A 13,500-nucleotide genomic window follows, 5' to 3' on the forward strand; every position below is an offset into this window, starting at 1 on the left:
TATGTGGAAGACAAACGGTAGTCATGTATTTTCAAAATAAAGGCCCCAGGACTCGCGCAGCAATAGCTAGAAAAATAGGCCAGATATAGCTTACTGAAGACCTACTGAAGGCTCTATCTTATTGTAAATATAGTGTCGTCGATAGATAACATAGTTGATAAGATAATGGATGAGCTTTTTCTCTCGTAAAAGTAACCTGAATAATTCGAAAAGCTCCAGGTTTTTATGAAATTGTTCAAATTGGTTGTAAACATTTCACACACAAACCTTCGTTACTGGCCTTCATTTTTCAGACCCTGTGCAATTGTGATATGAGGACGGTTGTTAAATAAGAAGTGAAAATGGCGTAAAATATTTTTTATGTATCTATTTTATTTAATATAAAACGCCGAAAGCGTATTAAAATACGTAGGGAGTTTATGTCACCTCTTCTTTTTTTCGTGGCGTCACATAGGAGATTTGCTCTTTGGGAAGACATTATCCATCATGACAGCAGCAAACAAACATCTCCAGCAGTTGGGATTATTGCTGTGGTTCTGTACAGTGGGGTTTCTTAAAGGTAAGTTACTGATACACAACACCAACTCACATGGTGCTGGAATGCTGGTGAAATGACAAGGCTCAGCATGGTCAGAACATTCCACCAAGGAGCACGCAGCAGGATTTCAAAAGTCATCATATTCTCAGGTGTTAGAAACTGGTTCAAAGTACCCAGTCCTTCAGGTTTGATCTTTTCCAAATTCCCTTCTGCCCTCCGTCCTCTGTAGCCAGATCCGGGGAAGACACTGACACCAAGGTAGTGAATCAAGAGAGTTCCACTTTATTGAGGAAAGCACAGAGTATATAATGTGCCCTATATCAACTATCTAAATCTACAGGATGACGGGGAAAAGTGAGGCATGTTCTAAGGGTCTACGTAGAAAGGAAAGAGACAATCTTAGTAAAGATTAGATGTTCTCTGAATGAACGAGCAACCAGCGGTTCCCGTGCCTGCCATGAGCCACTCCTGAGTGTAGGAGTATGTGACCAGCTCGCAGTCAAGCCGCCATGCCATGGCTGACAGGCAGAGACCTTACATTGGGTGCCTGAAGACAGAAAGGCTCCAGTATCTAGCATCAGGTCAGTTCTATCTCCTGCTCTTCATTTAGATGTGGTGGTAATCATATCTTCCTTTGAGTCTTGCACTGACTTGCTGTGTTTAGTTTTCAACAGAGAAAGAACAGAAGCATTGGAGTTCTGTGAGAAGTAGTTCAGGTTTACAAGTATAGCTTAATTGGTAAACGTTTGCACACACACACACACACACACACACACACTCATTCACTCCCTCCCTCCATGGGAACCAACTAAATATTTATCACAGGACCGCATAACCCAGACCTGGCTTGCTGGGCACTGAGTCCAGCACAGTGTAATAAATACTTCTACAAGTCTCCCACACAGTCACTGCCTTTCATGTGCAAAATAAACACAATCTTTATGTGGATCTAAGCATTCCATATATTCAGTAACGTTATAGTTATTAAGCTAACTTATCAGGTCTCGCAGAATGTTTTTAGCTTAGTTATCTGATGTCTTGAGCGAAGCCAATTTAACACTATCTAGTTAAGGATATGCACGTTTAAGTACATATTGTTTTAACAGAATGTTTTAGCATTAAATTAACTGGCTTAGTCTTAATCTAGGCAAATTGAAGGCTACAGACATTCTAGGTTAAATGATCAACTTTGCTTTTAATTTTCCTGGAAGTGCTCATCAATTTTGAGCCTTTAGAATGGACAGATCATCCAGATGTGATGACTCTGCCTTTCCTCAGATTGTTACTGGAAGGTTCAGCATTCCCAGGTCACTTCTGTCTGCTGCTTATCTTTTAGGTGTGGTGGTAATTGTACTGTCTCACTTTGTTCACTGTTTTAGCAGAGAAAGATCAAAGGCATTAGAGTTTGAGGTATTCCTCTCTGCATTGTCCTTGTTCTATAACTATGAACTCAATACTCTATTATAGGAAAAATGGACTCAGTGCTATCATGAATTTATTAGAGATGTCTTTCCAGTTGGGTAAAAAGGAAATCTCTTAAAATAGCTGGGATGAGTTTTGTGCAAATCAGGCTTGCTGGGCAGACTGTTTGGGCTGAGCTGCATGTACACTGAGCCCAGTGTCTCCATCTAGTGTCTGCTTTCATGCCCTCTTATCACCACTGTTCTTCTCCAGACACAAACCTACAGTATTTGCATTTTTAAGTACTAGACAGTTTCTGTTCTGTCTTTTCCCATGTCGTGAGTCAAATTTATTTATATAGCTCTTTTAATAAATCTTTACAGATGTCTGAGTCCAGTGAGCAAGCCAAAGGTGACAGTGGCAAGGAGAAACTCCCCAAGAGCATGAGGAAGAAACCTTGAGAGGAACCATGACTCAAAGGGAAGACCCCTCCTCTGGCTGACACCATGCAACCAGAACATGAAGTGATGTCACACAAGAGTGGGCAAAAAACTTCCACTTCATTATAAATGACTAATCAGAATATCCTGTTATTAACACATCATGTTAGCCCAGTGGCCTTATAGACTGGCACCAGAGTTTCAAGTTTTTGTGTTACTGTTTATTTTAGGGGACTAATTTGGAGCTCAGTTCAGTCAGAAGGATTTTTAAACTGCAGTTTCAATTAAGGTTTAAAATATAAATAAAAAGTTGGCTGATGTGGTAAAGTGCTTTAACAGTTTCCCCAGAAGGTTACACTCATATTTATTATCTTGATAGAAAAAAGCGCTACATCTCTTGGGGTCGAAAACATTGACAGAGTGTGTTTGTTCTTACATCCTTGCCGAAGGAAAGAGAGACAGGCCCAGCTGTGGTCAAGAGCAGTCTTTATTAAGATTAATGAACCGCTTGACATTTTTAGACCTCTGCATAGGATCGATGGATGTAATACTCACAAGAACCAGTAGGGAGCATAACTAACTAACACACACACACACACACACACACACACACACACACACACACACACACACACAGAGAATACACAGAGAATACACAGACTGGCCAGGGGGTGCATGTTAAATGTCCAAGTGGTAATCAATGCAGAGAAATTAGCTATTGATTGTGTATAGTTCTGTAATAGGTAACCTATGGGTTTGCTCTTTCACAAAATTCCGATACTGTCTCCATGGGAATAAAAGCATAATAACTCTGTCTACCTAAGGATAAGGCTATAAATGTGGAGGCCAGTGGGGTTTCTGAGGTCAAGCTGTAATTAGTAAAGAGGGCATAAACATAGGATGAACAAATATTGATGGGTTTGCATGAGATGTAAGGATCATTTCGTTTGTTTTTGTTTTTTTTATGAGAAATTGGACTCAGTATTGGACTCTGTCTTGGGTTTTCCTATGTGATATCCTGACGTCTTAGATTCTCTGGTATTTACCATACAAATTGTGATGAGTATTACACTGAAGAATTAAATAATTGTGCATCCATGAACACAGTTTTGCTTATGGGAGACCACTGCCTACTCTACACAGAAAACAATAATGCAGATATAATAAGATATCCAGTTAAGTGTGGAAAGACAAAAATGTTCTTTGTTCATTTTGTTGCGGATGCTGCGTGAGTAGGCTCTGGATCTGCTTTGCCAGTCCTTTGGAGACAGACGACGACAACATGGTGGTGGACCGCACAGAGGTGAATCAAATCGAGGAACTCAGAAACCACGCAGGGTTAAATCCATGGTCTGCACATCTAATCACTCTGTTGCAGTCACAGGGATGGCATCAATTATTGCTTTTCATGTCACTGACACGATTTTAGTAGCACCAGTATATAACATACAATGGCATGGTTTTGATTTGGAGGTTAATTATATGAGGAGAAAAGTGTTCCCCTCCCCCTTTGGAAGGGGGGACTTGCTATATTACTTATTAGCCAATTTGATAGAGACGCTGTTTCTAGGCAGAACACTGAACCCCTGGTACATTTGGGGAGCACCGTCATAAATCAAAGTTGCAGATAAGCCTTTTTCATCCACTTAACACTGGATCCCTCTACCTTCCCATCATTATAGTAAAAAAGTGACAAATGTGATTGATTAAAATGGTGCTGTGCGACGAGGGGCTAAATCACACTAAGTGATGTGACACCGCTGTTCCCCACATCATATTTCTGTCAGGACAATGATGGTGAAAAGCGTTGTCGCTGTGTGATATCTGATAACGTGTGCCGTCTGGCACAGTACAAGGCCAGATTTACGGGTGGGTTTTAGCCGCCCGCAGAGGTGGTAGTGTGGTAAAGGGGAGGGAAAAGGAAGCTGTTTTTGTGCATTGGCACATTTCAAATGACCATGAATTTCACTGAGGGTGACCGGTAAGCCCCTGATGAAGTGCTAGTCATGGAGGTATTTACCCCTCCTGCTGGCCCCTTCTCAACACTGCCCCGCTGTGTGTGTGTGTGTGTGTGTGTGTGTGTGTGTGTGTGTGTGTGTGTGTGTGTGTGTGTAGAGTCCCTTTGAGGATCTGCGAGTTTAACTCACGTCTGCTCCGTCTTGGGTTATCTCTTTTTATAAAAAGTATGTACTTGTGTCATATTACTTTAATTACCACCAAACCAGGAAGTTCAGTTCACAGAGAAGTCTAGACTAAAGAAATGTAGTCCAGACAGTTGTATTTTATATGACTTTGCTGAGCTTGTATTTGGAAAAACGGTAGACCACACACTAACCCTGCCAAAGAATAAGAAGAATTTCTTAAAAAACAAACAACAACCCCCCCCCCCCCCAAAAAAAAAAAACAGGTCTACAGTGTGTGAGCAGAAAATGCAACTGATGTTTGGAAAAACGAACGTGTTTTCCTCGCCCTTTGCTAAGATGCAGGCAAGTCTGTGCAGGGTCTCAGAGGAACATGTGTGATGTAGGTGTGGCTGCTGGGTGTGGGTGTGCTCCATCTGAACGTGCAAATGAAATCTGGCTGGCTCAGCAGGGGTTAACGTAGCCCTGATCTCCACATTAATCAGGAGGTGTCCCCCTCTAGGAGGGTGTTAATGTGGGACTCGACGGGCCCGTATGAGATGTCACTCCATGTTGATGGGGGCAGTGCCGTCGTGCACCACTGTGATTGCTGTTGCCCTGTTGTTGTGGGGGTTTTTGTTTGTTTTTTGAATATCACTAATATTCATTTGAGCAGTGCTATTCACCTAGCAAACAAAGGTAACATTTTAATTTGTTTAATGGTGCAGCTCATTTCCACACAGATTCCTGTTGCACTAATATCATTGTATCGTGCATGCTTTCAAACTATACACACATATATTTTAGTTGGATCAGAGGACAAAGCTGTAAATGTTTGTTTTGCCTGAAGTGCGTTTCTACCAAACCCCTTAGACCATATATGGAAAAGTGTTGTTATATCTTTTATGATTTCTATCCTGACTTCACAGAACATTCATGAGAAAATTGAATTTGAGAAAATTCACTGTGTGCAACAGCTGAGCCTCATTTGTGTGTGTGTGTGTGTGTGTGTGTGTGTGTGTGTGTGTGTGTGTGTGATGCCATAGAACAACTCTGCAAAGGCAATGCATTTAAAGAAACCCATTAGCCCAGTTTCTCAGATTCTCAGAAAAAAAAAAAAAAGATGTGTCCACCACATGTCTTTTGCCAGTCATATCTCCATCAGAGGGATAATGATTCTCAGGCTCGTCATTAAAGTTTGCCTGAGGGCTTTGTCACACCAGTCTCATCCTTGTCTCATCCTTGTCTCGAGAGGCAAGTCGATTCTTGCTTGTCGTGTATACTGTTTACCCATAATTCTTGGGTGCTGTCAAATGTGCCATTGGATGCAATACTTTACGGAAGGTTTATAATACCTGGAATCGTTTGTAACTGCCTGTTATTAAAAACGAGGTAGAATCAGCAAAAGCAGAAATAAAACAAATGGAAACTAAATAAACCACATCCGTTAAAGTGTTGTAGAATATACAGCTTTCACCATATAATGATGTGATAAATTTCTGGTTGTCCTGGGAATATAATTTCGAACCATTTAAGCACTTAAAATCTTCATGACGTATATGAAACAGTGAAACGGGAATATGTCTTTGGCCACTAGATGGCACTGTTTGCCCAACAATACCTAGACGCTCCCTTCTCTTCGTGCAGGCAGCGCGGTAAGTTCATAATAGGGCGGGAGCCGCCATTGCTGTTATCTTTTAATAGATTTGTATGGGGAGGAAAGCAGGTGCCTGTTGTTAATGTGTCCAATTGGCCGGGTTGCTTGTGGAATGTGGTGCATCCATCACTGTCTGGTGCTGTGACACCCTGTCGTCCGCCCTCAGCGGCACGCACCCCTCACATGCCGGCGAACAGATGAGGCTCTTCACGCGCACCCTGCACACTCGACACAATCTGCACACACACACACACACACACACACACACACACACACACACACACACACACACACACACACACTTTCAGTTCACTCTCGTAGAGATTGTGTTCTACCAATACCGCTGCAGTTTTCCTTATGTCCTGCCCTGTCCATTGCTACAACATGAGCTGACCATTTGTCTTGGTTAACATAATTTTTAGTTGCTAAGGATAAAACAGGTCTAGCCATAAAGTGATAGAAGGCCACTCTTTTCAGGATATAGCATAAGCCTGCTCCGTGAATGCAGATGATTCTCCACTGATGGAGTAATTTACTCCAGACTGTGCCTGGAAAACTTGCAGGTCTGTATAGTGCATGTGGCAGTTTTTGGTTTAGCTCTGATGTCATATTGTCAATATGTGCTACATAAACGCATATGTTGTGCCTCAGGCGCGCTGTTTTCATCTACCCTGCTTCACATTATGAGCCAGTGTTTATCCATATGTCTCTCTCGTAGACTATATAAAATCCACTGGCCAGTGTTTTACCTCTGCATCTGCCTGTTGGTGGTGTCTGAAACTGTACCCAAATGAACTTTAAACAGGTCGAGATTCCTGCACTCGATGAGCAAAGACCGGCCTTATGTTGCAGAAGGGCAGGTCAGCTGTGTTTGCTCTGCTCTACCAGGGCTAACAATTCCTTTAAGGAGAGCACTTAGTGTTTTAATACCATGTTAGGGTTATTTCACTTGCCGAGTCTCTGAGAGGTCAGTGCCATTACTGCTTAAGCGCGAGGTCTTGGTGTGGTGAGCTGGAGCCGTGGCTGTGTGCGAACCCTGTCTTCCTGCTCCTTCCTGGGGCCCCTCTCACCTCCACTTTCCCCTTCCTGTGCTTTTCTAGGTGTCTGGAAGCTTCAAAAAATGTTATTCCCAGCAACCCTTTTCTTTCAGCTCAAGGCCTTTGAGCTCAGCTTTGGACCTTGTTTTGGGCATTTGAAAGAAACGAAGATCCTGATGTTCTTGACCTCAGCTTCCTTTCCCCCCCGAGGGGCTGTGATTTCTGCTCAGCAACGCGTAGGTAATTGCAACCGTTGAGGCCCTTTCTACTAAAAATAACACTTTCAATGCAGTGTCATCAATATCAATATCAGCATGGATCTCCTGCCTTCAATGTGCGCAGAATTGTTGTGCATTTTAGTGAAGTCAGTGTTCATGTTCAGTGTTCAGTCTTCAATTAGCTAAAGAAGCACTGGCAATATATGATGTTGCAACTCTAAAGCAATGAAATAAAGCGATAAGACTTATGCTTACATGCTCTGATTTCCTGCTTTTAAATGTTTAAAAGACTTTTAAATCTGTTGACTTGAATGTCAGTTAGAAGATTAAGCCATAGGCCTTCCACTTATGTATTTTGGAACCTTTTCAACAGCAGGACTTTATTGAAGGTTTATGCAATTCCCTGAAACTGTTCTCTGTATTAGCCAGACTACTGCGAGTTGTAATCAGCCTAGAAGGCTATGGAGAATCTTCAGTTGGTCATTCATGCCCTCTGTCAAGCCCATATGGAAATTGTAGTAATGGTTCACCATTTAGCAATGTTGATTCCCCCCCCTGCCAGTATTAGCCATTTGGGAGAAGTGAGTGAGAGTGCAGGATTGGAGAGAGGCCTCTCACACTCTGTTCCATCTCCAAGTTAATTTGGTCATGCAGGTTGAGTGCTCAATTTTGCACTCAGTTGCTTTCTGAGGTTAATCGTGGGACAGCAGTGTTTATGTTACAGTAATATGGACTCTACTCCCCTGCCGCATCCAGCAGGATCTGAAGTACGTGCTCCAAATCCCCAACTCCCATTCGTCCCAAAAGGGTCTGGGGGGGGTGGGGGGTGGGGGGGGGGGTGGAGTGGTGTGAGAGGGGTAGTGAGGTGGGGGTGGGCAACGAAGAAGAAAGACAGACAAACGTAACATGGAACAAAAGACAGAAGAAAGTCGTGCCAATTAGCTGCTAATGAGACAAGCTCATGAGGATTTCCAAGCCCACAACGTGTTAACGTTTACCTCTCCCCGCTCTGTAGCTCTGCTACGGAAACGCGCTGAAGGAATGTCTCTGTCGTGATTGCTTACACATGGCCGCAGGGCTCTCTCTCCCGAGAGGTGAACAGGACGGCACGCCTTACTTATGGTCAATGTAAAACCGGCAAACTGACATGCGGAGTCCGCGTCTCTCTGTTTTTCTGTCCTTCTGCGGCACCCCCCTCTCCCCAAAGTAGCCCTCAGTGGAGGAGAGGAAAGGAAACAAAGCCCCACAGCATACGTTCTCAATTTGCTCGCCGTGGTGAGTGGGGTAAAATATATAATAACTGAAAAATAATATGTCAAGAGAATAAGCAGCACTCCTTGTGGCTTGGGCCTTTGTGATACTTTTATCAGAAAAGTGTGACAAAGACCTGGAAACGAAACATCTTTCGGGAATGTCTTTGAGGTATGGAATGGACTGCATCTTGCGGCTTCGGTATTCCTTGTTTCCAGGTTTTGAGATGTTTTTTTTTTCTTTTCTTTTCTCAGACAAATAATTAATTTAGGCTTTATTAGCCTAAAAATAGTGCTATATTATGATTTTCCTTAATTGAAATGTACCAGCAGTAATTATCATAGGCTACTTTAAATGGCCAGGTAAATACAGTTGACCTTACTTCTGTGTTGATGAGCCCAAAATGACTAGGTTTACCCTGCAACAAAGATAACTAAACAGAAGTAATTAATTGTGCAGATTAGTTGTACATTATTTGCATTTCTTGTTATTTCAAGTGTATGTGTATATTTTGTTCATATTAAATAACTATTTCACTGCATGTGGCATCGCTAAGATTGGAATGCCAGTGGGTTGCTATTATTAGACCTACTTCTGTCTGAACAAATTTATAAACAATGAAAAAATAGTGAAAATGTTATCACTTGTGGCAGCAGGCGTGTTTCACATTTCCTGTTGGCCCACGTAGGGTTCTGTCTAATTAGCTTTCTAAGGAGTTGTCCCCCTTTCTTCAAACCGAGCTGGAGAATTTCTCTGAAAGCTGCTTCTCTCTTTCTCTCTCCCTCTCATTCTTTTTCTTTCTTTCTTTCTTTCTTTCTTTCTTTCTTTCTTTCTTTCTTTTTCTTTCTTCATTTTTAAATAACTGCTAAATAAACACTTAAGTATGGGCTATCTTTCAAATGTTAGAACATTTATCTATAAACGATGCTGGACGTTTTGAACTGTTTAGTTTTCGTTTTGAACGGCAGTTTAGCATTAGACATTTTCTTGTACTTTGACATCGTTTGTTGCTTCCGTTCGGTGCTGGAACTGGGTTCATCAGACCATTTCATCGCAGTCACAAATCTCCTTTCGGCTTCAGACTGCAGTTACTAAAACCTGTGACTTAGGCCTTCAACCTCACTCACACATGCTTAACACCCCCACCCTAGGGCACCACCCGCTCCACCTTGTGGCTTTCAAAGCAGATTGTTAAAAACCTGTGCCACACTCACAGAGGCCGAGGCACTAGCTAGCTCTAACGTTTATATGGACCTTTAAGAGGACCGTAAACTTCGAGCTCCAGGAACAACCTCAGGCACACGGGGCTCCTTTTGCTCGCTCTCCTCATTAGAGCCCCGGCAGAAAACTCAGAGAAAAAACAGCTTCGTTCAAACGGCTTCTTCCTCTGTGATGCGTTTACTGTTAATTAGTTTGCTTTGTAAGGTTAGACGTGCGGACGGAGCAACTTTGAAAGCGTTTGGCGGCCATCTGTGAGAGCGCGGCGCTAACTACGTACAGATGGGCTGCACTCAAGACAGGTTGCTTCTGAAGGGGGAAAAAAGCAGCGATGCGGTTTTGGTTATTTTAACAAGATTTATGGCCTAACTCACAGGTAACCATTTTAGCCATAATGATGATTGGTAGTCATCCGTCAGAGAAAGGGAGAGAGCTGTGATCGAAGTCAAACATGAACTGAATGAATGTGTGGGTATGTTCATGTATAAAACATTTCTGAAGTAAAAATCTCCATCAGAAAATATGCTTGAAGCTTCATCTTTAAATTCCGGTCGCTGATTTTGCCAAGTGAGAATGGTGGCGTCATATTGAATCAGTTGTTTGGCGGTGAGAAAAAAAAAAAAAAAAAAAAAAAATCGACCAAGTTAAAATGCCATTAGTTACTCAGTGAACCAGGTAACTGAAGAAAAAGGTAAGCCTGCCAAGTAATTGTTTGACAAGGTCACAAAATTAGCAAACATAATCAAATAAGTGTAGTGACGTTGTAATTTATAGCCTTCTGCTGTGGTAGAACCAGGCCTGCAATTTTCTTCACATTAAAATTCCATTTGGAATTTAGCATGAACCAAATATTAGCATTTAAAATTGGTGCTTAGGTCTTAGGTATGCTAATTGAAGTGAAATATAAAGGTAACATTTTTTACAAACACTGAAAATGCTTATGTTTCTTGCCTAAATCTTGGGGCAGTTTTGTCTTGCCTCTTATTTAACTTGAGATGTCTCAGGGTGGCGAGAAGCTCACCTATATTTAGTCTGTCTTAGCTTAGTGCCTCTTTCTGGGAATTAAAAATGACCAACAATTTTTTTTTAAATCAACAATTAAAACAGGGTTCGCTGAATTGTTATTGGCTCTTGGCCATGTACTTTGCTCAGCTTAGTGCTGGTAGGGTGAGAAAAGTGACGAGCAAATGTGAGACGTGACACCCTTGGCTAAAGTGTTTGTGATCACTTTGGCTACCATAGAGTCTAAACAGAGCTAACATTGATCTAGATGAACCCTTTTATCCTAGCGTGATTAAGAACTCGAAAAATAACAATTTATACCAGTCCCTAATGAACAAACTGCAGGGGAAAGTAGAATGCCAGCAACTATACTCATATTCTGTTTTACTCCCTTGACATGGTGAAATATATATATTTTTTAACTCCCTTCAAGTAGATCAGGTAACTGCAAATTGCTTTAACATGCAAACATATTGCCCATTAGCAGTGCCTATCCCAGTGTCCTTTGCAGTAATTGAACCTGCTTAAGCCTAGCTGCATGTGATCGGGAGCCTGCAGCTTTTCGGGGAGTTAAGAGTGTTTTAGAACTTAAGAGGGCTAGACTAGAGAAAGCTGTATTAACAGTGGATTAGCTTGACAGCTATTCATGGAGGAAGCTATTTTTGAGCGGGATCGAAACCGTCGACTCAGCTAAAGTCCTCCCTATGGGGTGGGGGATACGAGGAGACGGAGAAAGAGTAAGACGCTGAGGACGTTTTGGACAGTCACAATACTTTTATGTTAGGAAAGTAAATACGTTTGGATAATATTACTCTCTTCGCGTTGCAATGTTGATTTGCTAATACGAACTTGACCTAAATCTTGAATAGTGCAGTTCAGCAAAACTACATGTTTTTGGGAGACAGACAAAAAAATTATTTGGTACTTTGCATCCAACACCACAGATTTCACCTTCAGTACTCATTAGAAAAGATAACGAATTTCTCCTATATTCTGCATTAATGTGGACTAATTTATAAAATCAGAATTTTACAATCTCATTTCTTTAATATTCTGTTTTGAATGCATTGAATTGTGCTGCTGTTCTGAATTGATTAATTGACTAAAGGGTTTTTTTTTTTTTTTTTTTTTTTTACATCCTTTAAACATAAAGACTAAACAATAGCCATTCTCATTCAAACATAAACAATGTACTATCCAACACTCATTACACAAGACCCAATAGTAAGACTTCTTCCATCTGTATCCCCTTATCATTTGTTTTTAGCACAAAAAATGACAAAGAAGCACTGTCTGCCTCCTCCTCTCCATTCTTTTCATGTCCTTTCCTTTTTTAAGGTTTTATTTGGAAATGGTTCCCAGGTGTTCGATAAGCCTGTACTGGACATGACAGCAGTGCAATCAAGTGTAGAAATTTAATTGCAGACTCATTTGGGGCCGTTTATTAGTTGGTTAGGGGCACCCGGCTCCACTTGAACCCTGTTATTGTGAGTCAGAACATCTGTTTGGCTCTTTTTAACTATTTGTTTCATGGCATAGTTTCACAAACGCGTGCATTTAATGGTCACAGTTTATGGTAACTGGGGCACTGTGGGCTTTAGTGTGACTGTTTCGTTTTGTAGTGTGTCCCATGCTGCTTAAAGATAAGGTTCTTGCCTGTACATTAAACTACTGGTTAATCTGCATGAGATGTTTGAACAGTGCAACACAAGGGTACAGAAATGTTTACTTGGTTTGTTTACTTGGGTTTAAATCTTTAAAATCCCAGGACCTGGACACCAGGACCCCGACTCCAAACTCATTTTTCACTCTTGGAACAACATGCATTTCAAATTAATTTCAGTCTAGTTACTGAATAATTATCATTAGTTATTGCATAATATGATGTCAGATTAATTACCAAATAATGTGTCAGTACCAAAAGGTTACGGGATAGCACATATTGTAATGCATAGGCTGACAGCATTTACATTACTGACATTGAAATGTTGAACATTCCCATTGTAAGTGACATGCTCATATGCAGGCCAGAACAAAGCCTCACATCAGTATGTATGCTGTTGTTTAAGTTTGTAAAAAACAAAAACCTAAACCTGTTACTTCATCACACATTCTCCAATTTGATGAAAGAATTGCAAGTCCTCCTGTGCCTAATGGTCATACGTCTGGGGTCAGTCCCCATCTTCCCTTCATGAATCTTACCTCAGACTTTGAATCTTTTTCCCTTTTGTTGAAAACACAGACTGGCTGCACGCCATTAATAAAAAACCACAGAGCCCAGCGTTAATTGTTCCCATGCACAAGGCCTCGAAAATCCTATAAATCAACTGACTAATTGCAACAAATTGTGTCCTGACATTAAGCTATGATTCCACACCAACAAATATTCATCAACATTGGGAGCAACCCATAAAGCACAAAGCTGGCCATTTCCCAATCCCCAAATATGTTTCCTGTCCCCATCTCACCATTAGTCATCCGAGTTTCTTATCATAAGTGATGGAAAGGGGCTGCTGTGTGCTCTAAGGCCAAGGATGTTTCAAAGAGCGCGAACACTCAACAGCAGACTAAACACATCTCACATGATCAGTTCAGTTCTTAAAGCACAATTGCCAACT

At 41.4% G+C, this 13,500-nt stretch overlaps 1 long non-coding RNA gene across 1 annotated transcript; it reads left to right on the top strand.

Moving 5' to 3' along the window:
- The first annotated feature begins 78 nt into the window (after nt 1-78).
- Nucleotides 79-3,428, top strand: LOC145658015 (uncharacterized). The gene is made up of 3 exons (XR_014123953.1): nt 79-123; nt 455-559; nt 2,323-3,428. It is a non-coding gene; the product is annotated as an uncharacterized LOC145658015 (long non-coding RNA).
- The last annotated feature ends 10,072 nt before the right edge of the window (nt 3,429-13,500 follow it).

This window comes from Electrophorus electricus, chromosome 5 (genome assembly GCF_041902795.1).
Source record: "Electrophorus electricus isolate QZ-2024a chromosome 5, ASM4190279v1, whole genome shotgun sequence".
Classification (NCBI taxonomy): Eukaryota; Metazoa; Chordata; class Actinopteri; order Gymnotiformes; family Gymnotidae; genus Electrophorus; species Electrophorus electricus.